Source organism: Heterocephalus glaber, unplaced genomic scaffold (genome assembly GCF_053883595.1).
Source record: "Heterocephalus glaber isolate CG9 unplaced genomic scaffold, H.glaber_assembly_v1.0 deba00001572, whole genome shotgun sequence".
Classification (NCBI taxonomy): domain Eukaryota; kingdom Metazoa; phylum Chordata; class Mammalia; order Rodentia; family Bathyergidae; genus Heterocephalus; species Heterocephalus glaber.
Window position 1 is genome coordinate 377,065 of NW_028258357.1, and position 22,207 is coordinate 399,271.

The 22,207-nt window shown below is 36.4% G+C and overlaps 1 pseudogene; it reads left to right on the forward strand.

The window, feature by feature from the left end:
* Window positions 1-6,520: 6,520 nt before the first annotated feature.
* Window positions 6,521-6,600, forward strand: LOC147823544 (U2 spliceosomal RNA; annotated as a pseudogene).
* Window positions 6,601-22,207: the final 15,607 nt, after the last annotated feature.

Sequence of the window (22,207 nt, forward strand, 5' to 3'; positions counted from 1 at the left end):
CTGCAATCCACAGGACAGCTACCATGACAAAGAATTGTCAGGCTCAATACATCAGAAATGCTGAGGCTGAGAAGCAGCACTGTATAGAGACCTAAGAAAGAGGAGTCGGCATTTCCCCCTAATACCTACATTTAACATCTTGGAAAAATTATATATTAGGAGCTACAGTTGATAGTCCATAAAGATACTGGAGTACTAGCAGGAAAGGAAAGATGTTAGAGGACAAAGTGACAAATGTCCTCTTCAAAATTCTGTATGTGTATGTGTTGTGCTTTTGTTTGGAACTATTAAGAGGAGCTGTGTATATGGTAGCACTTAGATGAATTTAATTCTAGTATCTCCATTTGTGTTTGTACTTTCATTTTCTACAATGACTATTATTTGTATTGTGATACATTTTAAGAAGGAAATCTCTTACTTGAAACTTCCACCAAGTCAGGAGAAAGAGAATATATGTTATGAAATTATTTTGAGCCTCTCAAAGACAGCAGGGAGAATGTGTCCCCAGTTGTGAATATTACAGAAATTCTGTTCAAATTTTGACATTTCTGTTGGAAATAAAGAACTTACTGCAATTGTTATATCTTTACTTAGGCAATAGAATTCTCTTTGCTCTGTGGAATAGAAAAAAAAAAACACATGAGTCTGCAAAATTTTCACGATAAATTTTCTGGTACTGTCCTCTCTCCTTTTGTGTGACATAGGGTGAAGACGGAGTTGCTTGACTCTTACCATGTTATTACCTCTAAATCACATCTGAAATGAGACCTCTGCAAAGAGGAGTTAGATAACAGCACATCAAAGAAAGAACACAGTCTAAAAATATTTGGTTTTAAATCTCATTCACAATGTGCCAAGTATTATTTTCTTTGACATCCTCTCTTGCCTGCCTTTGCAAAATTATAATTAGAATGACCTCCCACTTGTATTCAGTGGAGAGGAGGGTGGGATTTCATGACCCAGCTGATAAATTTATAGAAATTGATAAAATTCCAGTTCAAAGCACTCTAGAATCATAAAATTCTAAAACAAAAAAATTGTAATCTTCCAGACTAACTCCCCTACTTTCAAAAATACAGAAATTGGTTGGGGATTTAGCTCAGTGGCACTGTGCCTGGCTCGAAAGCACAAGGTCCTGAGTTTGATCCCTGGTACCAAAACAAAACAAAACAAAAAATAGCAGAAACTGAGGGACCCCTCCCCAGTTTCATGGTGATATGTCTTGCTGAAGATCATGTAGCATGCTAACAAAAAAGCCAGATATTCTGACTCCTGCACCAGTCGGTTTTCAGCTCTGTAAAATTGCTTCACATTTGCCATCATTCTTCCATCAAATATTTATTGATTATCCATTATAGGCTCCTTGGAAATACAAAAATGAAGCAGAGAATCTTTATAGAGCTAAAAATTGAATAAAGGGAAAATTTTACACAATGAAAACACATACAAAATCATATGTCTACTAAAAGAGAAAGAGAAATAAAAAGTCTGCTGTAGAAACCAGACAGGTAATATATGTGATTGAAAGGAAATAGTAAGGGGTTTGGCAAATGAGAAAATTCAGAGAGTGCTCTGGTTAATCATTACCAAGAAGGGATCAGGGCTATTCTTCCAAGGTAAAGTAAAATCACAATTTTTATGTAAACTGGCCATATTTTAAACTTCCCGGTTTTATATGTGTGTTGTGCAGAAAGAGAGAAGGAAAAAGAGAAGAAAGAAAGCTGGTCAACCAGAATGGGGCTGAGGTGACTATCAGGGTGAAATGCTGGACATTATGCAGGCTTACATGTAATGTTGTCTCAGCAACCCCCCTTCCTGTTATATTTAATGCTGTTTGTTTAGTTTTGTTTTAATGTGAAATAGTAAGCTATTTATTGTATGTTTCTTCATTGTCTTAATAACTGGACCATTTTTGGACTCTAACTGGTTTCCTGTGTTCCCTGGGAATTAGTATTTGCATTTGTTTTACAGATTGAGATGTGAAACATTTCTGCAGCTTTTGTGCTCCCCCTTTGAACTTTACATGGGCAGTGAATCTCTTTGGTGACAGGCACTTATTGAAAGTACAGAACAGATGGTATTTGGCTGAAAATCATAAAGAACAGAGAGAAATCAGCCATAAATTATGAGTGCCAAGAAATTCCCAAAAAGTTATTCTGTATTAACTAGCATGGGATATACTGGAAGACCCAGAATACTGAAAGAATAATGGAGTTTATTGTTTTCTTCAAAGAGTAGTGAAAGCTTTTTGATAGATTTCAAGCACCTTCTTTCTTTCTCCTAAGATAGAGATAGATGATGATTTCCTTTTAGACACAAAGAGGCTGGGTATAGGATGGGGGAATGTCCTTTTAACACCCACAACTGGAGTTGCTGCACCACTAATGTACGAAAAGTTGTGTAGTAATGCATAGAAGATACAGGTTCTATTTTTTAGAGTACTGTTATTTAGTATGTATAGGAATGAGTGCTACTTCAGCTGTGTATTACTGTAGCAAGGAAGCAAAACTATATTACTTTTAAATGAAGGTAAGGAAATCACAGAGTAATTTTTAAGGGATGATTATTTTTATCAATGGAGAAACCATACAACCTTTGGAATAAAAATGTATTGACTACTTATTGGGTTTAAGTGCTGGGATTTGCCAGATGAATAAAGAAGTTCTTGACATATGCCATATTCTATTTTAGCCTCCCAGCCTTGGAAATAAAATTTCTTCTTTCTAAAACTGATTCCCTTCTATTTAGACTTCAGATATCATCTTACATAATTCCTTCTTTCTGAAGCCTTTCCTGAGCTGCAAGTCTGGATCAAGAGTGCTTCCTATGCAGTCTCACAAAAAGCCTGTGTACATCTCTGTCACATCCCTGGATTTCCTGCCTCCTCCTCTAGACTGCAACAGGAACTCAGAGTTTCATTTAGCCTTAGCACCTTAATGTCTTGTGCTGTGCTCAGCAGGTAGCACATACTCATTGTATGGCTGAATGAAAGAGTGAGTGAATGGATGGATGAACACACGAAATAATGAATAGGTGGGTGAATGAGATACTATAATCCAGAATGGAGAATGGAGGTAGCAAATTATATCACTTAATGGAACTGGGAAGGTCTTTAGAGACTAGATAAGAGTATGTGGGGATTATAAACATTCTTTAATACATTTAATACAGATTTTTTGAGTGTCCTAATAAGTGCCATATACTTTTCTAGGTAGTAGGACACTTCTCCAGAGCAAAACCAACAAGGTTTCTACTCTCAGAGCTCTATAGAGTAGGACTATAAAGACTATAAACCAGTATGTACTTACAAATATATGCATAAATACATAGATTTTAGGTAATTAATGTTATGCTGAAAATAAAACAGTATGATATGAAAGGGTGTGTTTTGGTTTAGACCTAAAATGTCCCCCCAAAGTCTCATGGGTTCGGAGGTGAGGCTTTTGGAAAGTGATTGGATCACGGGTATACTATAGTCATCGGTGGATTAATACTTTGATAAATTTATAGCTGCATGTGCTGTTGGAGGTGGAGCTTGGTCAGAGGAGGTGGGTCACTGGGGACTTGACCTGGAAGGATCTATTCATGTCCCCAGGTCCTCCTTTGTCTCTCTCTCTACTTCTTGACTTCTCTGAATTGAGCAGCTTTTCTCCACCATGGATTTCTACTGTGCCATTTCTATCTTGGAGCCAGCAGGCCATATGTGGTCTGAATTCTCTGAAATCATGAGCCAAACAAACTTCTCCTCCTTGGAGTTGTGTGTGTCAGGTAGTTGGTCTCCCAGATGATAAAGCTGAAGAGCACAAGTGAGAACAAAAGTGTGTAGGACTTTTCCAGGGTTGGTCTAGCCAAAATTCTTTTTAACTTTACTATCATATGCTGATCAACTCTCATGCACCCTGCTGACTGGAAACTGTCCTCTAAAAGACACATTGCTCTAGTTGGGAAAAGACTTCAGGCTCTTGCTGCCTTTTCTTCCCCCAACTTTGAACTTCTTGCCTTCCTTTACTCATACTCAACAAAATCCTTTCCTTCTGCTCATTTAGGCCTGAAATTAACTACTGAACAACCTGTCCTTTTTTGTTTTCCTAGCCAAACAATCAGAGGACTATTCAAAGATATATATAAAAAAAAAAGTGGTATGGTTGTTTGGGCTTAGAGTGAAAAGAATGAATTTTTGGTGTGAGTGATCAGCATTCAGAGAGGCAAAAACATTTAACCCAAGTTGGGAAGGATAATGGGACAACTGTTTTTCACTGGACTTTATTCACAGTTGCATAATAAATCTTTGGCTAGGCTTAAATAAATACCAGTTCAAAATTGTCCTACAAACCTACTTAACTAATAATCAAAAGATTTGGATGGTAGTCAGCCCAGAATACATATTGCAATTTTAATTTCTAGTGTAAGCACTGAAGTGCCAACAGATTTGGCAAAATTCTTTCTTTGATTAAATGTGAGCATATTGAATGCAATCATTTTATGTATCATGCCCATAGGCATTGTAGCTATGTTTATAAAAGTCCCTGAATTCATTAACTGTGGAGGTCTAATGAGTCAAATTCCACTCACATTCATTGCTTAGTAAGCTATGTTTTTCCATATGTAATGTATGTGTTTTAGTTACCCAGATTGAAAACAAATCCCATTTGTTGTTCAAAATATCACTGAGCATGAATTATAATATCCACTATTTTAGCTTCTGCATCACTAATGCAAAAAATTTTGCACTGGAAATTTAAGATGCCTGCATTGTACACAGAATTCCTCAACATAACTTGCACTTTGTTAAGTGAACAAATAAGAATTTTAGGACAGTTACCTTGCTTCAGGATTCAGTGACAAGTACTTTTTATGTATTGTTTCACTTGGCAAATATTAATGAAATAGCTACAATATTAATGAAAACCTACAGTATAACAAGGCATTGTAGCAATTACTAGGATGCAATGAAATCTATTCTCTAATTAGGAAGATATTAATCAATCTAATTAGGAAGATATTAATAATATATCATATATATTTATATATAAAATTATAAATGATACAATGAACACCAAGTGCTTTAAAAGAACATAGTCAGGGTTCATGATATAGCCTTGAAGAGTCAGGAAGGACATGACTTTCTTCTTTGAGAAAAAAAGAGAGGACCTGAGATTTCTAAGTGTATGAGCTGGGTGACTGGAGGATGGCTGGAGGGTGGATGTGAAGAGTTCCTAGCAGAGAGAGCTACATACAAAGTTCCTACTCTGAATGGGCTTCAATCAAAAAGCCCAGTGAGGATGAAGAAGGTTATTCTGAGATGAAGCTGGAGAGGTGGGTGAGGGCCAGACCTTGCAAGATCCAGGTGGCCACTTTAGGCATTTTGGTCTTTTTCTTAAGTACAGTGGGAAGCCCTGGAAGAATTTAAGTTAGAAGAATGATGATATGGCCAGGCACGTGTCATAGTGGAAATACATTTTTGTAACTGATGTCTTATCTATATTTTAATAAGAAAGAACAAACAGCCATTTTGGCTGTGCTTAAAAGTGATCTACAAGTTTTCTTACCAAATTTTCCTTTGCTCTAAACATGTTTTTTCAATAGTTGTCAACTCTGTAAACACACTTAACTCCATTTTGGATAAGCCAGGGCATTTCATTCAAAGGAGATTAACATGTGCCTCACATATGCAAATATGATTTGAAAAACAAAAGAAGTTCTATAATACATAAATAATGAATGATAAAACGCATAAAACCATTATATAGTTAATGATATAAGGACTTTATAACTTTGAGTCTAACCAATCAGAACAAGATTGATATCACTGAAAGCCAATTGAATGGGCAATTCCAGAGTATCTTGTTTCCCAATTTGCATAAAGGTCCGGTTGGTTAGATCAGGAGATACATTGGCTTCTTGTGTCCTTGCAAACATGCAGAGCTGTGGCAAATTGCTGCATGCAGACCATTAGGCAATTCCTACCCTTGAAAAAGACTGTGGCAAAGACATCTACAAGTGAAATCATGAGACACACAGGTTGTTGGTGAGTTTATATTGCTGACCCAGTGAGAGAGAGAGTTAACCTTGCGTGTGTAGTGTGTACTCCCACCCTCCTCTCATCTTGCTTACTCTCAGATGTTGTTTAACTTGTTGAGGAAGTAAAGTGAAAACTATTTAAATTAAGTTGATTTATGTATAGATTCTCTTGATATTGCCAGCTCATCAACACCCCAAGCCAAGCTCTTGTTTTGACTTACCATGTATTTCCATACATCAAACAAGCATGCTTTTGAAAATATCTATGAAACTGGATGGAGAAGTGCCCCTGTACAGTCCTCAGTTCTAGTGCTAGTTTTCCTCATGTATCTCAGCTACAAATATTAGAGGCATCAGTTAACGGTGTCTTCTCATAGTTTGATATGAGATTCCCTTACCAAATTAGTTCAGTCTCTTGACTTTAAATATTCTCAAATGCTGAAGACTCTCAAATTTATATCTGTGTCCTAGATTTCTCACTTTCAACAATAAACTCATCATTGCTTCTCTGCCTTTTGGCTAAGATCAAGTGTAGTAACAATAAACTCATGAATCCATTGTTTTGATCAACAACTCTACTTAGATACTTAAAAGGCACCTCAAACTGCATGTGAACAAAATGGAACCACTTATTTTCTTCCCCAAATCTGTTCTTTTGCAGTCTTCCTTTCTCAGTAAATGACAATTCTTCATTTCAGTTGTTCAGGAAAGAGGAATCTAAATCATATTTATTCTTTTTATTTCATAATAATATGATTTATCAAAGCATTCTATCATCTTCACCTTCTAAAAGTATAAAAAATCAAGTAACTGCTTACCACCTGCACTTCTCTCTCCATTTTAGTTACTGTTTTCTCTCAGAAACTTATTGCTAAACTTTCTTTACTACTCTCCTTGCTTCTGCCTTGCTCCCTTTAGATTATGCAAAATACTGTAACGAGAAGGATCTGGGTAGAACAAACATCCAATCACGGCATTCCTCTGAATACAGCAATGATTTCTCATTGAATTCAATGTAAAAACTACATTTCTTTTAGTGATCCACAGAGGCCTAGAAGATGTGTTTTCACATTAACTTTTCTAATCTCACCTGTATTCTTTTTCCTTTGGTTGACTTTGCAGTAGGCATATTGACTTTCTGACTGTTTCTTAGACAAATGGGTACATTCTTCTTTCAAGGCTTGAAATGATCTTTTCTTTATATGGAATGCTCTTTCTCCAAATATGCATGTGGCTCACACTCTCACTATTTTAGGTCTTAATCTTATGTGTCTGATTTATTTCACTTAACACTATGGTCTCAATGTACATCCATATTTCTACAAATGACTCAATGTTATCTTTCTTTATGTACTTTTAAAGTACAGTCTGTTCACTAAATCTTGGCAAGCTCAGAATTCTCTGGCCCATTTTAGTGAAATCTTCTAAGGTAATGATTCCAGTCACTGAGAAGAGGCTTAAAACACCTTCCTTGTGAAACTAAACTGCTATCTATCATCATAAAATAAAAAGGGCTTAAAGCTGGGCATGGTGGTGCACACCTGTGATTCCAATAGTTGGGAGGCTGAGGCAGGAGGATCACTGAGAGCTTGAGGCTAGCCTGGGATACATAGTGAGACCCTGTCTCAACAAAAAGGCTAAAAATGGATTTAAACCTGAAATTAAGTCCTGAAGCTGTGAACCTACTAGAAGAAAACATAGGGGAAATACTAAAAAAAAAACCCAAAACAAACCTCAACATTATGAATCATCAGCAAGATGCAAATCAAAACCACAAAGAAATATATATCTCAGGAGGCAAGGAAATAACAGAGTTAAGTATTTATCAGTCAAGTGGAGATTTGGGCTTTGACCCCATCACTCTGCCTTCTGAGTCTATATTTCTGGCTGTGGTGTTTCTCTTCTGCTTAGGTATTTCCACCCTATAAAAATGCAGTCAGTGCTTGGACAGATAATTTTGAAAGCTGCTTCCGATGTCTTTTATGACAATTGTGACAACAGGGGTTGAGAAAGGGAGGTGAGGAGGAGCATGCAGAGTGTTAGCACTCAAGGAGTTTGGGAAGGGAGGACAGAAGTGTGTAAGCGCTAAAAAATGGGAGGGAGAGATTATAATGCCCAGATCTCAAAGACTAATTTTGCAACTTAAGTCTACCTAAGACCTAAATTATCTTTGGGGGAAGATGTTTTAAATAAAACCCAGGGAATGTTTCTATAATATTCAATGATTCCTTTAAATTAAATGTACATGACACATTGATCATATGCATTTAAGAGTAATTTGTTAAAACCTGGCTACAAAGAAGAATTTTATGCTCTGTTTGTTTTTATAGGTGATTGACAAGAGTTGTTTTTGTTTGTTTGTTTGTCTTTTGTTTGGTTTTGAGACAGGGTCTTCTTTTGTTGCCCAGGTTCATTTTTAACTCCTGGGATCAAGTGATCCTTGTGCCTTACCCTCCCAAGTAGCTGCAACTACAGGCTCAAGCCTGTAGCCTCTGGCTTTGACTGGAATTAAATTTAAAATGTGCCAGTGACTAAACTGAGTGTATTTTTCTTTTTCGCCTGTGTTAGGGATTGAACGCAGACATGCTAGACAAGGGCTGTACTACTGGAACTACTTCCCTAACCCGAGTGTTTATTGGCATTAATACACAAAGATAACTTGACAATCTACTTATTTTTTTCTAGCTACCTATGCTATGACTGAAGATAATTTCTAAGGAAGTTTGTGGAAGTAAATTAACAGGGTGAGATCTCACTACATTTATGGTATTTACATATGTCAAGCAATTTCATGGAGTAGGCAGGGTATATATGTACATCTTTCCTTTAATTAGCCCTTGCTCACCTTTAGAGAGACTGCCTGCTGAAAGTATAAAATGTTAGCAAAACTTTAAGATATAGCAAAACAGAAAATGGCACAAATGCTTTGTTTTAACATGTCTCTAGTATTATTTCTAAAATAAAAAATTTAACAACAACAAAATCCATAAGGTTATCACTGTTCTTTATTTACATTTCCTGTGTCAAAAGTTTTTAGTATATGTGCAGCCAAAGCGATCACGTGTCAACTTTTTGACACATTCCCATCAAAGTGATTGAAGAGCCTTTCTTTCAAGGCATTTGTCTGCTACCTGGTGGTCAGAAAGAAAACTGCACCTTTGGGTACACAAAGTATGCATTCTATACATTTTAAAAGTAGTAATGTTTCAAATTCGCAATCAGAAGTGCATTTCTTCACATTTTATCAGCAGGTATGGCATGCATTAAGTTAAATGTTTCCTTAATTCTTTTGAGGCTCCAAATGTTCCTTTTATTTTAACATACAGTAAAATTTCTATTTGCTTAATTTTTGGTATGTAGTTGTTAGGTAACAAAAAATAAATAGTCAAGGTTAAGAACTATTTCTGGAAGTGTGAGAATGAATTGGTTGAGCAGTAAGACAGATGGTGAGACAGATCCAGATTTTTTTCTGGTTCCTTCCCTTTTTTTTTTTTAATACACATTGATGTAAACACACATACATGCATGCATGGGTACACACAGACACTGAAATGTTAACCATGTGTGGTAAAGGGTATGTTAATTTGATCGTGCTGTATATAGCATGTAGGTATATCTAATCATCTTGTTGTAGATATAGAATATATACAATTTTTGTTTGTCAATTGTGCCTACCCCCCCAGAAATGGTAGCCAGATGTGGTACATGATATGTTAATTTGATTGTGAATTATAATGGATAGGCAAATAAAATCATCATGTTGTAGACTTTTAATATACACGGTTTTTATTTGTCGTTGGTCCTCAACAAAACAGCGAAAAACTAAGGGATTTTAATGTAATATGTTAAGACCACTTTTTACAGTGACTATTGCTCCCTCATACCTCTGTAGAATAGCCTTGTACATTTTGCGTTTGGGGTAAGGGGAAGTTGAACTGGAGATACTCCATTTTAATTCTAATTTAGGAAGACATTTTGGATTGGTTCAGTGAAATAGAGAAATAATAGACTCGATGTAGACATGAAGGAAATTATCTTGCCAATAAAAATATATTTGCTAAACAATGGAAAGATTCAAATTAAGGAATATAAAAGAAAAAAAGCTGTGAAAATAGGTAAGATTAGAGGTTACTTTGGGAATAACAAATGAATTATATCAACAACAAAATAAGTGTAGTTCATTTATTTGCAAAGATACACTTGAATGGAAGTAATGAGTAGGCTCTTGGTTTGAGAGTTAATTCAGTTAAAAGGAAGTATTTAACATGGACAAAATGGGAAAATATGTAAAGACCTGTTGATTTGATAATACTGTCAGAAGAAAACATAAAAACTCATAATATGATATGACTATAGCAATGCCATCAATAACCAAGTGTTTAGAGAGTAACACCATTTCAAAGAGAAGTAATACTAAACTGGTAAATCATTGTACAAAAACAGCCATATAGGGTCTAAGTATGAGCCAGAGAGTTTTCCAAATTAATTATAATCCTAAAAATTAATTTGACATCCCAATTGAGTTATGAAATTATAAGAAAATCTTAACAACTAAAAACATTCAAAAGTAATTTGATAAATCAGTGTAGAAGAAAGACTGAATTATCTTCCTTTTTCTCCATGGAAAATATAAAGTCTAGTGCACGGTGAAAGGTAGGGGTCTAGTTTTAATCTTTGGCAAGTTGAAATCCAGTTTTTCCAACACCGTTTATTAAAAAGGCTATCTTTCCTCCAGTGAGGATGGTTGGCTCCTTTGTCAAAGATGAGGTAGCTGAGTATGTCTGGAGTTGTTTCTGCATCTTCTAATCTATTCCACTGATCCTCGGGTCTGTTTCTTTGCCAGTACCATGCTATTTTTGTCACAGTAGCTCTGCAGTATCTTTTCAAGTCAGGGATTGTGATATCCCCTGCCATGTCTCTGTTGCCTAGAATTGCTTTTGCTATTCTAGGTTTCTTCTGGTTCCAAATGAATTTTTGAATTGTTTTCTCTAGTTCTGTGAAGTATATTGTTGGGATTTCAGTCATTGAATCTATATAGCAGTTTTGGAAGTATGGGCATTTTCACTATATTGGTTCTCCTACCCAGGAACAGGGGATGCCTTTTCATTTTCTTATATCCTCTTCGATCTCTTTTTTCAGATTGCTGTAGTTATCCATGTAGAGGTCTTTTGCTGCCTTTGTTAGATTGATTCTGAGATATTTCATTTTTTGGATGCCATTGTGAAAGGGATTGTTTCCCTAATTTCTCTCTCAGTGATTCTGTTATGTATAGTCAAGAAGGCTATTGATTTTTGAGTATTGACCTTGTATCCAGCTACTCTACTGAGTCTGTCAATTAAATCTAAAATTCAGAACCCCGAAATATAAAGACCCAATTCAAAAATGGGCATCTGAAATGAACCAACATTTCTCAGATGAAGTAAAAGCAGCAGATAAACATATGAAAAAATGTTCAACATCACTGGTCATTCGAGAGATGCAGATGAAAACAATGCTGAGATTCTATCTCACCCCAGAAAGCATGTCTGCTATCATGAAATCAACCAATAACAAATGCTGGTGGAGTTGTGAGGAGCAAGGAACGGTGCTCCACTGCTGGTGGGAGTGCAGACTAGTGCAACCACTGTGGAAATCAGTATGGAGATACCTCAAAGAACTAGGACTGGAAGTCCCATTTGACCCAGCTATTCCCCTGCTGGGTATCTTCCCCAAAAGAATTAAAAGAATCATACCATAGCAATATATGTGCACCCGTGTTTATAGTGGCACAGTTTGTAATAGTTAAAACTTGAAAACAGCCCAATTTCCTGTCAACTGGAGACTGGATAAAGAAGATTTGGGTTTTTTTAATAAAATGGAGTACTACTCAGCCATAAAGAATGAGAAACTAGAGACATTTATAGCTAAGTGGATGCAGATTGAGGCAACACTCTTAAGTGAAATAAATAGGACACATATGTAAATACCAAATAGTTTCTCTGGTCTGAAAAGCTAAAAGTGTAAATAAGGATCAAAATACATAATTGATATTTTGAAATAGGAAGAAAGGGTCTAAAGGAGTAGGGGAAGTGAGAGAGGTAGGGGGAAGGAAAGAAAGGGAAAGAAAAAATATGAGAAAATGAAAAAATGGAAACAAAGTCTTTGTAAATAGGGGGTGGAGGGGGTGAAGGGAGGGCAGGGGAAGCAGGAAAAAATAAGAACCAAGATACTCATGTAAAGGTACAAGATCCCAATGATGAATGTAAGTGTATTGTATATCTAAAATGTATCAATCAACTTAATGCAAAAAAAAGAAAATATAAAGTCAATGTCATGTTATGGGGCAATGCAAAAAGCATACAGCAAATAAGCAACCAAACAAACAAAGCAGGATAAATTATGCACTTTTAATGAAAAAAATCAACCTGTTCACTTTGCTGTGTTTTGAGGTGGTGTCCCAAGGTAGCCGTCAGCTTCTGGGCTCAAGAGATACTCCCACCTCAAACTTCAGTCTTCCCAGTAGCTAGATCTACAACACATACCTCCACATCTAGCTTAGGCCATTAATAAACAAAATTATGCAAGGTTTCTAGACTTTGTAGTATTTGCAAACTTCTGAAAAATGTATAGTTTCTTGTGATTTCTATTTTCATTCTAAAAAATGCAGCTCATTTTATACTTATTTTGCTATTTGTAAGTTTACTTTTATAAAGCTCACTTTCTGCCTTTCTCTTCTTTAGGCTCCTTAGAGCAGGAATTTATCCCTATATATATCTCCATGTAACTGTTACCAATTGTGTGTCTTAGTCACTTTGTTCTTTGCTGAGACAAAATGTCCGATACCCACAATTTAAAGGAGAAGTTTATTTTGGCTCATGGTTTAGTCCCTGGTTGGGCTGGCTCCAAGGCAAAACAGCATAGTGGAAGGGCCTGGGTGGAGGACAGCTGCTCATACCATGGCAGCGAGGAAGCAGAGAGTGAATGACCTGCCTCTACCAGGAGCACTCATCGATGGATGAATTCACTGATGAGTATAATACCCCATGATCACCTTGCACGCACATGAGAGTTGGGGGGAATATTTTAGATCTAGACCATAGCAGGGTCCTTCCCCAACTCTTACACAGCCAGGTCACATACACACGCCACATGTACACTGGAGATGCTGGCTCAGTTTTGTTTAAGAATAGTGCAGCTTGGGTAATGGCTTTGCATTTGAATAACAAGAGGGCCAGATTCTTAGTACTCCATCTCCAGGATGAACTAATTTCTATATTTCTAATATAAAAATACTTGCCTATTACCTTTTACCACCACCATCATGAAACAGACAAAACACAATTCAAATAGCTCTAGAACTTACACTTAATTTGTGGCTCTCTCCCTAGTTACCTGCAACTAAATGACAAGTTCTCATTCACTTTACAGTGCTTTCCAGGCCTGGAATCAGCCTTCAGGATGTATTTCTTATAAAAAAAAATTAGATAGTTATAATACTATAAACACTGGCCAAAAAAAATATAAAGCCACTGATAACTTCTGCATGACAGAGTTGTAAGTTTTGTGAGAAAGGGAACATGTACTATAGTTTCTGTGCTCAATGATTTCCAGTGAGGGCATACAAGATAATGGCATATTTATCCTGTGGTGTATTTCTGACCAATAGGATATAAGAAATTCAAATTTTGTTAGTCATGTATTGAGTATAATCTTGATTTTAAAGTTTTTTAAAATAAGAATTTAAAGCTTGTTTTAATACAACAGACATATTGAATGTACACATATCTGGCCTCCATCCTTACTTGCCTATCTGGTTTCTTTAACATCTTGGAACCTTCTTTCTTTGAGTTTGTATGACCGGAATTGAGCAGTATTTATCTAACAAGCATAAAATTAATGTCCAAGGTGGGCCTGGTGGCACAATCCTCTAATTTCAGTTCTGTGGAAGGCTGAGGTAGGAGGACTAAAAGCTCAAGCCCAGCCTAAGCGACTTAGGAGACCATATCTCAAAATATAAACTTAAACAAGGGTTGGAGATGTACCTCAGTATAAAGGCCTTATAGTCAGTCCCTAGTACACACACACACACACACACACACACACACACACACACGCACACACACAGAAAACACTGAAAATCCAAAAGTTAATGTCTATAATTCAGGACATCAGGAAGAATACTAAGAGCACTAATAGGAGATTTAGTTTTAGACTCAGGACATACTGGGTGAACTTTAATATGCTGGATATGCTGTAGTTGGAATTCTGGGCTTGTGTTGATACTGGCAATGAACCATATTATTAACTAGTTTCTCTCTTTCATAGGCAACAAGAATGATTAGTGTATTGCTTTAATCAATGTTTTTTTCCCCATTAAGTTTATTGGTTCGTTTTACGTATAAAATACATTTACATACATCATTGGGATCTTGTACCATTACATGAGTATCTTGGTTCTTTTTTTTTCCCCTTCCCCTGCGCTCCCCTCACCCACTCCACCTTTCCCTATTTGCAAAGACCTTGTTTCCATTTTTTTCCTTTTCTCATATTTTTTTCCCTTCTTTCCTTTCCCCTACCTCTGGCACTTCCCCTGCTCCTTTAGACCTTTACTTCCTATTACACAATATCAATTATACATTTTTAAAATTAAAGTATCAAGACCTAGGAGACATTACCACAGATTTTACTGAATTTAAAAGGATATAGAAAGCATACTTCAAAAATCTGTTTTGAAATAAATTTGACAACTTCTAAGAAGTACCTTGGAAGACAAATTCATGAAACTAACTCTGGAGGAAATATAAAATTTGAATAGCACCTATTAAAGAAAGTATATTCCTACCTTGAAAACCTACCTATATGACAACAATAGGCTCATATACATTTTAACTGATAAATTATTTCAAACAGTTAAAGCAGGAAAAAAAGGAACACTTCTCCCCTCATTGTAGGAAATCAACATTGTGATAATCCTAAAACTGGATAAAGATAATAGAAGAAAAAAGTATGAACATAGATAGAAATTTGTTTAACAAAACAAACTATTAGAAGTCAGATCTGGCAGGATGTAGAAAGTGGTTTTGTTATAGGGATGGCAGTGTTGGTTCAGCATTGGAAGATCCACCCCCAAAAGTCATCATTTTAACAGAGGAAAGGAAAAAGCCATATGGTCCCATCAGTAGTTGGAGAAAAAGTATTGGACTAAATTCTACAGCTGTTCATGGTAAAAGCTATCAGGAGACTAGAAGTAGAACAGAACCTTCTCAACAGATCAAAGACATGTACTCCATATTCCCAGCAAAAATGCCTTATATGAATGGAGAAGATACAGTGCTTTCTCCCTAGGGGAGGGGAACAAGGGCAGATATGACTACTCTTTATCTGTCCATTAAACTTTGAAACCTAGGCCCAACCAAAATAGTCTGGAAATAAAATGACACAATTAGGATAGGAGTGGCAAGGTAGAAGCAAAATCTTTACATGTAGATGAAATGATCATCTAGAGAGAAAATACTAAGAAATCTCTAGGAGCCCCTAGAACTTGTATTTGAATTTAGCAGGATTAGAAAACACAAGGTAGATATAAAAATTCAGGTCTGTGTATACTTGCTATAAATGAAGAATTGGATATTGAAATTTAAGAGTTATGTAGGAGTACAAAGGACCTAGAAAAGTTTAAAAAAATCCCCAAAAAACAAAACAAAACAAAACAATAAACAATATTGGAAGACGTTTAGTAATTAACTTTAAGACTTCTTCTAAAGCTACAGTAATCAAGGCAGTGTTGGTGTAAGGAAAGACATATAGATCATTGGAATAAAACAGAGAATCTAGAAATAGAAGCACACATATATGGTCCACTGAGTTTTGAAAGATTATTTAATATTAGCATTTTATAGAATATAAACTTTATTCAAGAGCTGAGGAAAAGATAGTGTTTTCAGCAAATGGCACTAGAACACCTGGTATTGTATATAAAAAATTAACCTCAACCCTTTTTTTCCATACATGAAAATAACTTGAAGGGATCTGTGAACCTGAATATGAAAGCCTAAAAGCATAAAACTTTAAGAAGAAATTATAAGGGAAAATATTTATGAATTCAGGGTAGGCAAGAACAACCTAGGATACAAAAAATATGAGGTATAAAAGAAAAAAAATTGATAAATGAGATTCCATCAAAATTTAGAACTTTAAATGACATCATTAAAATGAAAAGTAGTCCTTAAACAGACCATATTTACAATGCATATAACCTATGACCAGAATATATAAAGAACTCTTACAGCTCATTAATAGACAACCCAATTAAAAAGTAAACAGAAGAAGATGATAAATAGCCAGTACAGCACAAGGAAAGGTGTGCAACTCTAGAATCAGAAAAATACTAATCAGTACAATAACAAGATGGAGGTATGCACTCATTAGGGAGATGAAGTTAAAAGTTTTAAAAGCCTTGTCATGACTTTTTCTTTTTGTTGGATTCTTCCCCTTTGTATTTAATTTGTCACGCCCAGTGGATTCATTCTGCTGGGCTTCCTGGAGTTGTGATCCTCATTGTCTTTTCCTAGGATATTGTCTAAAATTTTCTGGAGTGCCAGTTTGGTATTCATGAAGTTCCTGAGGTGCTCTTTATCATGAAAGTATCTTATTTCTCCATCCATTTTGAAAGACAGTTTTGCAGGGTACATCAATCTGGGTTGGAGACTGTTTTCCTTTAGGGCTTGAAATATATTACTCCAAACTCTTCTTGCCTTGAGAGTTTGCATTGAGAAGTCTGCTGTGATTCTGATGGGCTTTTTTCGTATGTGATTTGTTTCTTTTCTCTCACAGCTTGTAGAATTTTGTTCTTCTGTTGGGTTTCTGGAATCCTAACTATTATATGCCTATGTGTAGATTTTTTTTGATCAAGGCTAGTTGGAGTCCTATATGCCTCACTTATCTGTATGTCAAGTTCTTTTCCCCAGCTTGGAAAGTTTTCTGCCATCACTTCTGTGAACAGTTTTTTTATGTCATCTGCACTCTCTCCTCTTTCTTCATTGACTCCAATCAGTCTTATATTCTTCTTCTTTGCATTGTCTAGCAGTTGCTGGTTTGATTTCTCATGTTCCCTTACAATTTTAAAGCAATTTTTCTTTTCCTCCTCACTAATTACAATCTTATCTTCTATATGTGAAATTCTATCCTCACATTGGTTTGTTCTCCTGCACAGACTTTCGATCAAGTTTTTAATCTCCTGGAAATCTGTTTGTATCTATTTTATGGATTCCATTTGTTTCCTATGTTGGGTTTCCATCATGTTCCTCAGATCCTCTATTTTTTTATCTGTGTCCTCTCTAGATTTATTAATCATGTCTTGCACCATGAGCAAAATCTTTGCTGTTATCTGAGTAATTATTTCTGATTTCATTTTTCCCAGATCCTCTTTTGTTGCCAGTTCAGAGAGTCCAGGCAGTTGAGTATCAGATTGTTCCATCTCATTTCCCTTTGAGGTTGCTGTAGGTGATCTGGAAGTCTGTTTTTGAGGCTTATTTATGTGTCTCTCATTTCCACAGCGGGGTGGGGGGTGCTTCTGGCACCTGTGTGGCTCACCTTCTCTGCCATAGGAGCGTGGAATGGCAGTGTGGGAGCTTCCTTCTGGGTGCTGGTACTGGCTCACTTTCTCTGCCCTAGGAGTGTGGAATGGCAGTGGGGGAGCTTCCTTCTGGGTGCTCTCTTTGATTTATTATATTTTGGATTTCTGATATAAGAGAAACCATGCAATATTGCGTTTTCTGTTTCTGTATTATTTCATTTAATATTAGAGGCTCAAGAGCCATCCATTTCCCTGCAAATGATACAAATTCATTCTTCCTTATGGCTAAACAAAATTCTATTGTGTATATATGCCACATTTTCTTCACCCATCCATCTACAGATGGTCATATCAGCTATGCCTCTTCTTGGTATATTCTCTCTGAAGTCATTTTCCATATTTACCTGTTTATTGCCTCTTTTTCTCCTTCAGGCATGTCCTCTTTCTGGCACCTAAATTATCCCAATGTGAACCCAAGATTTGTCCAAGCCCGTGACTAGAGAAAGTGTCCTCCATCCTCCTTTAATCAATGTTTGATGGAGACATAAACTAATAACCAAAGATTGAAAAATGCTATGCAGAACACAAAAATGTAAATTTTTAAAAGGATAAAATTATTCAGAGGCTAATCTAACTTCTTTGAGAACTAGATTTTCTTTGTAATATTTCTACTTTCTAATAGTTTCATGGCTTTCTTCCTGAGTTTAAAATATATAGGAATAATCAAACAAGGAAACACTTCAGATTCTGGTTTATACAGACTCTAAATATAGCCCTCAGGCACTGCTGATTTATCATGAATCGATTATACTTTACCTGTGGGCTCAATCTTTGATTCTTTGTTCTTTTTGCTAACTAGCAAGATTAAATAATTTGTCTTCGCATTAGACTAGGACTTACTGCAGAGGTTCTGGTAACATCCCCTCCCCCTGTTCCCTACAGGGTGGAGGGGGTGAAGGAAGGGCAAGGGAAGGGGGAAAAAATAAGAACCAAGATATATCATGTAAAGGTACAAGATCCCAATGATGAATGTAACTGTATTGCACACTAAAATGTACCAATAAATAAACTTCATTAAAAAACAAAAAACAAAACTAAACAAAAAAAATAAATAATTTGTCCTAAATTATGCAATTCCTCTAAGAATTAAGAGTTTATTAATAATTCACAAAGAATCATATAAGATGGAACAACCAATTTTAGAGATTCTGTATTAATAAAGACTTCTGACTGCATGTGATTTAACCTTAAATGATTTATTTGCTTGCTAATAACTAACCACCCACTTTGTGGAAATGGTAGTTGGAAGGAGACAGGGATGGTAATTTCTCTCCATATAGATCAAAGAAATTTAGAGATTAAAATTTTGTCTCAGGCCATGGATGTACCTTGGTGGTAGTGCCCTTGCCTCACATGTACAAGGGCCTGGGTTCAACCCCTAGTAATGCACACACATGCACACACACACACACACACACACGCACACACATAAAAGTTGTGCATGGTGGCATAGCCCTGTAATCTTAGCACTCTGGGAGGCTGAAACAAAAGAATGGAAAGTTTGAGTCCCACCTGGACAACTTAACAAGACACCTTTTTCAAAATTTAAAAAAAGATTTGGAGATAGTATAGCACAGATAGTATAGCACACAAGGCCCTGGGTAAAATCCTCCCCATCACAGACACACACAGAAAAGGCTGCCTCTGTATTTCCAATACATTGGAGAGAACAATTGTCATTCAGAGATCTTACTATTTTATGGACCACAGATTCACTTATTCACATATCAACTACTTTTTATTGAGCTTGTTAGTAAAAGTTACTAGGCTACCAGTCGCTTTTGTTTGAATGTATAAAAAGATGCCTCCAGGCTGATAGACTGGAAAAAACTCCATAATAACTGTCTGCACAGATGAATTACTATAGGTACTCTCTTTGGGTAAATAAATGGCAAAAATCTTAAAAGCAAAACACTTTTAAACTGACAAAGAGTCCAAGGCCAGAATCCTTTGAGTGAGAAACTAGTCCCCACTCCCCTTCTTTCCTGGGTGTATTTGTGCAGGGTACAATCTTCAAAGGTATAAAATTGATCCTGGAGAGTTCATTGGATTTTTGTAAATCCTGAATAAATATTACACAGGGGTATTTTGAGTAGTATGTCTATTAAGTACACAATAAATCCATCAATTTTGCTATTCCATCTTTCCCACTATGACTTCCCACACACAGCATCTACATGGTACTGTTAATAGTTTTGTAGATAGGTAAGTTAATTAGTTATCTTATAGGCAGTTAGACAGGGCCAGCCCACAAGGAGCCAACATGGAAGACAGGGAAGACACATTCACTGAAGACCAGCATTGTAAAAGGAGAGAAACTACCACACCCATGTAGGATGAATAGCAGTGATTGATCACCTGAGGGGGGGGGCAAGATCTTAACCCAGCCTTTCCAGGAAATATCCCTAACCCACCCTTACTGAAAATCCCTAACTAGATTATGCTTTTGCATTTATGACACCCTCTGAAGGATATCTGAAAGCTGGACCCTATTCTAAGGTCCCAAGATATCGAGGAAAGGGAAAGGCAGGTACCCCAGGCACTACCAAACCACAGTTACATTTACTATTTGAATCTTCCCACTAAGCCAACTCTTTGTTCTTCATTTACTTTCAACTCTCAGGGACAGCTAGTATCCGGAGGAAGTAGATGCCTTCCATTGTAATCACAAACCCTAGGGGTTTGGATGGGAAAAATGGAGGTGAGTGCACCCAGGCTAGTTTACCTTAATTTCACTTCTGTGAATATCTGCACCAAGGGGCTCCGCCTTCTTGTATTTGCTTTAGGAAGAAGACCTAAGGCATTGTAAAGGTGTGGAAGAAGCAAGAATGAACCAACTTTAGGTTTCTCTTCAGTGTATCTTTTCACTGTCCTCCCTGTTGTGTTTTGCCCCAGGCTAGCTTTCCATTTTCCTCAATGCACTAGTTTAATATAGCTTCTCTTTTCACATCCATTATCATATTATTCCCTCAAGTCACTTTCACTGTAAGGATTTTCAAGAGGAAACCTAGCAGTCTGGGCTAATTTACCATTTTGGCAGAATTCTGAATTCCATTGAATAGAATTTTGAATAAAAATTATGTAGCAAAATTTAGTAAGTCTGCTAATAGAAAAATTGCCTATAGAGTACCTTGTGGAGGAAAATACTTTATTTTGGATACTCTATTGTGTACTTGCCAAAATAAAAAATAATATAGGCCTATTACATTAATTAGTTAAATTTTAATGGAAGCAGATCCATTGCTATGATTGGACTTTTTCAAATATAAGTACTTGCAAAAAGATAAATAAGAATGTATTAAAATTATTATATGTAATTATTATATGTAATTAAAGAATTTCTGCACCTTGAGGTATAAACAATGATTTTTATGTTGTTTCCTAATCACCATTTCAGCAATCATTCATTCATTCTAGTACTAAAAATTGAATCCAGGGCCTTTGTACTGAACTACATCATCAACTGTTTTTTTTAATTTTAAAAATTAATTAATTGAGTGGTACTGGGAATTGAATCCAGGGCCTTCACACTGACCAATATATCCAGCCACTGTTTTTTTTTTTCTTCTCATTTTGTTCAGTTCTTTGTTTGAGAAGGGAAGGACCTGGAATCTAACTCCAGAGGGATAGGTGAGCAACCCAGAACCTGGTAATGTTTAATTGGTGAGCCACTTTTAGAAGCAGGGCACCTGATCACAGTGGGACTTTTGGGAGGTAATTGGATCATAGGGTTGTGACACTCATCAGTGGATTAGTCCACTGAGGAATTTATAGCTAAATGTGATGTTAAGAGGTAAAGCCTGGTGGGAGAAGGTGTATCATTAAGGATGTAACCTGGAAGGGTCTATCTGGCTGCCTCTTCCCTTTATCTCTCTGTGTTCTCTGGCACTAGTCCATAGCTATTTCTCCTCTGTCCCTCTGCCATGGTGCCCTGCCTTGAAGCCAGCTTACTATGTACTGAAACTTCTACAAGTTGTGAGCCAAAATAAACCTTTCCTCCTTACAGTAGTGAGTGTCAGGCATTGTGTTTCAACAATGAGAAAATAACTAAAATAGCATAGCAGAGTAGAGGAAAGCTGCTCAATGTTCCTAGGTGCTCCATGGCAGCTAGGATGCACAAAGAGAAGAACCACAAACAGGAATATGCCTTTCCAAGTCATGCCCCTAGTGACTTGTTTCAACTGAGCAGGCTCCACTTTTGAACACAAGACTTTTGGAAGACATTTTAGATCTAAACCATAACATTTCACCTCTGGTCCCAAAAGGCTCATGGCCATCTCATTATGCAAATACATTTAGTTCTTCTCTAAAAGTCATTAAAGTCTTAACAGTTTCAACATTGCTGAAAAGTAAAACTCTGAAGTTTCTTCTGCAACTCAAGGTTAACTCTCAGCCGTGAGTATCTGTAAAAATCACAAAATCTTAAAAATTTCCAACATGAAATGGCACAGGGTAAATATTCCCATTTTGAAATGGATAGACAAAAATCTGACCAGAGCAAGATTGAAGCCCAGCAAGGCAAACATTAAACCCTGTAGCTACAAGTCCAGCTCCCAGAGCAGGTTGTGGTAA